Raw genomic sequence first — 3,847 nt, forward strand, 5'->3', positions numbered from 1 at the left:
GGCTGCCTCCTGCACGCCCCACACTGGGGATTGAGTCCACCACCTGGGCATGTGCCCTGATTGGGAATCGAACCCTGACCTCCTGGTTCATAGGTTGACGCTCAACCACCGAGCCACACCGGCTGGGCTAATTAGTTGTTTTTAAGAGCCATTACCTTTTGCGGGAGCTAGATAACTGAAAACAGTGGTTATATGAGGAGAGACAAAAAAGGGCTAGGATTGGGATGGAGCACCTGAAGACTTCTAGGATAGCTTGTGAAATTCTTTCCTTTTCTTGACCTGGTAATGGCCACGAGGAAATTTGCCTTATAATGATTCACTAAGCTCTGCACTGGTTTTGTGTGGTTTTCCAAATCTATATTTTACTTTAAAACAAAAAAAAATGGTTTATTAAAAAGGAAAAGAAAAAATATCCATGTGGTTTGGCATAGAGGCATTTACTCTTCTTCCAAAATTCCTTCAGACTATGGACTCTCTCTAAATCACTTCAGGCTCCTAGTAAAAACTATTAGTTTATTCTAATCCTACAGACACCAACATCCACACAACCTCAAGCATAAGAATATAAGCTTCTTGGGTCCTAGACCTTGCAATTTGCAAAACTGAATTAATTGCTTTCACATTTCTAAATCTTTCCCTCTCTCCTCTAAGTGAGAAAAAACATGTAGTACCCCAAAAAGGCACTTTTATAAACTGGCTTGCATTTCCTTATTGGCAGAAACTTGCTAGTCCCTTTTTTTAAATGAATTTTCAGTTTCAAAGGAGAAAATCTGTATTGCATTTGGAGTTTTGTTTGGTGGTGGTGGTGGTGTGTGTGTATGTGTGTGGTTTAGTTTGCAAATGTTAGCATTTTAGCTCTCAAGTCCTAAGTTTTACTAAAATGTTTTAAACAGACTGTAGCAGATGAATTATACTCTTTTATTCTTTTGTCTTCCTTCCCATTATTCTTTCATCTTCACTTCTGACTTCATTTCCCATTCACAATGCAAATTGTTGTAGTATGTACCTTGTTTCTTTAAATGGTATCACCCAGCTTCACTGACAAAATAAATTACAATTTCTGATTAGGAGATGAAAATTCACCATCAAAGTTCACACTGCATATTTTGTAAAACTTTCACAGTGCATTTATTTTAGTTATATTAGAAACCACTGTTACTGGTTGAGCTCCTGCTGTTGCACTTTCCACCTGGGAACCAAAGATTACAACAGGAGTAAAACTACAATCAGTTCAGTAGTCCACAGCAAAAGTATACTTAAAAATGAAAAACATTAAAATCACTATTGCCATGTTAGGACTTACTATTATTTAAAGCACCCTTGATAATGCAGCCAATGACCATAGAAAAAATAAGTGTTTCACTGAGCAGATCTTTTTTAAAAAATATATTTTTTTATCATTTATTTCAGAGAGGAAGAGAGAGGAAGAGAGGAATAGAAACATCAATGATGAGAGCGAATCACTGATTGGCTGCCTCCTGCACGCCCCACACTGGGGATCCAGCCCACACACCCCAGGCATGTGCCTTGACCAGGAATCCAACTGTGACCTCCTGGTTCATAGGTCGACGCTCAACCACTGAGCCACCCCAGCCGGGCCAGATCTTGATTTAACATCTGTCTCTATGAGTTTATCAAAGCATACATGGGGACCCAAGAAGGAAGGTCACTGTTTCTTCCACAAGTACAGGAGAAAATGTGAATGTGTCTCAGTGAGTGTCTTTATTTCTGTTGAATCTAAGAAATTCTCAATTCACACTAAATTCCCAAAGTCTTGGTTTCCGTTCACAAAATCTAAAGGTGGTCAAAAGTAACTATGGCCACTAGAAATTCCCAACCTGCAGTCATTTTCCTAATTTAAAACTCCTACTAGCTTCATTGGTAGGTTGGCAAGCTGGAAGGCATTTTTTAAAAATATGTATTTTTTTATTGATTTCAGAGAGGAAGGGAGAGAGAGATAAAAACATCAAGATGAGAGAGAATCCTTGATCGGCTGCCTCCTGTATACCCCCTACTGGGGATTGAACACACAACCCGGGCATATGCTCTTGACGGGAATTGAACCTGGGACCCTTCAGTCCACAGGCCGACACTCTATCCCCTGAAGTTTTAAAAATATGTATTTTTTTATTGATTTCAGAGAGGAAGGGAGAGAGAGATAAAAACATCAAGATAAGAGAGAATCCTTGATCAGCTGCCTCCTGTATACCCCCTATTGGGGATTGAACACACAACCCGGGCATGTGCTCTTGACGGGAATTGAACCTGGGACCCTTCAGTCCACAGGCCGACACTCTATCCACTGAAGGCATTTTTTTTTTTTTTGTCAAAAGACAATGTGATCAATATAGGTTTGTGTGTTATTTATACTGGGTCTGCTCCTTCTTTCTTCCATCCTTACTCCTCCCATCGGGGGAGCTGCAATCTCTCATTTCTTAGGAGAACCCATTCATTTCTGCAAATTAGGAACTGAAACAAATACTAATGTTATAATCATTGCCCACTTCCTACTGCCATTCCTAGCCAGATAAACTGGACCCTAAGATAACTTTGTCATAATTATCCAGATAAATCAGACCAGGTCTATGCCCATCTCCTACCAACAAATCCTGAGTGAAGAATAAGCAACTGTGTGGACTGGTGCGACACACCTGCACTGAGAAGCCCGCAGACATGCACAGCTCTCCTACCTTTCACTCACCTGGTCTATGAGGACTTCACTCTGCATACTGTTATCTGAATAGTTTCTATACAGCCACCTAAGTTAACTCTTACAGTACACATCTAAGAAAAGAACAGTTTTCCTAACTGCTACTTGCTGCTACCAGGCCTAGAGGTGCCCAGCAGCCCCCACCCAGGACCTGTGTATCCCACAGTTCTCAGCTGCAGCCCTGATTTTCCAGTACTTTCTGACCCTCCATAGGATTATGTGGAAGAGTTTTCGGATTTTTCTTTTGATGAATTAACAATTCAATGGTAATTTTTAAAAGGAAAAAAAATAGTGCTTAAACAGGAAAATATTCTGTTTTTGAAGATATAGTTCACTTTTAGGCATGCCAAAAGTTTAAGAAGAAAAAAGAAGCAAGGCATAAAAAGAGAGAATTATCTTAAATTGGCCACTGGTACCTAGATTGTCTAAGCTTTCTTTCTCATCAAAAGAAGACACTTTTAGGTCATTCCCTGAAATCTAACAGATGACACTGCCCATGTGCTTGTAAGCCGGTCTCTATTATTTATTAGTAAGAACATCTTATCAAGGGAAATTACTGAAAGTCTTCTAGAAACAATTCTGAAAAATCATTTTGTTGTTGGAAATGTGAATGTGGAAGTAATTTTCAAAACTAGAATCGCTGGAAATGAAGTAAGTCTTTAACACTTCTGATACCCCTTTACCTAGAGATTTATTAAATCCTAAGAAATAATGTACTTTCAAAACATCCATGTGACAAAGATCACTATTCACACACAATTTTGAGGCACACAAACCAAATGGCAGCTGTTCAACGATTCACCTAAAAGTAAATGCTGATTCAGACAGCTGTTTCTAACACATACAAGATGAAGTTAACAAAACTCACTCCAAATATACCGACTAGTTATTCTCCATATGTTAGCAAGTTTATCAAGCTTGAAAGAAACTTATTGTCTCCGCACAAGAGCTTTCAAATCTATATATAATATTTCACTGGCAGCTACTTTAGGAGAAACGGGTCATAAAAATGTGTTTAATTTTTACTGTCACACTTTCATTCTGCTTACAATTAAATCATAGCTTGAGAAAGGGCTAAAGAATGGGCAAAGCCAAGAAGATAGTTTTTTTTTTTTTTCAGGGATCAGGAGCTTCAAA

General features: G+C 38.8%; 1 protein-coding gene across 1 annotated transcript in view; it reads right to left on the reverse strand.

Moving 5' to 3' along the window:
* FAM129A (family with sequence similarity 129, member A) overlaps positions 1-1,029 on the reverse strand; it is a 122,126-nt gene extending 121,097 nt beyond the window's left edge. The window contains exon 1 of the mRNA XM_014538066.1: positions 1,007-1,029. The gene's annotated coding sequence lies outside the window, so the exon portion shown is untranslated. The remainder of the gene's footprint in view (positions 1-1,006) is intronic.
* Between the last annotated feature and the right edge of the window lie 2,818 nt (positions 1,030-3,847).

This window comes from Myotis brandtii, unplaced genomic scaffold, assembly GCF_000412655.1.
Source record: "Myotis brandtii unplaced genomic scaffold, ASM41265v1 scaffold104, whole genome shotgun sequence".
Classification (NCBI taxonomy): Eukaryota; Metazoa; Chordata; class Mammalia; order Chiroptera; family Vespertilionidae; genus Myotis; species Myotis brandtii.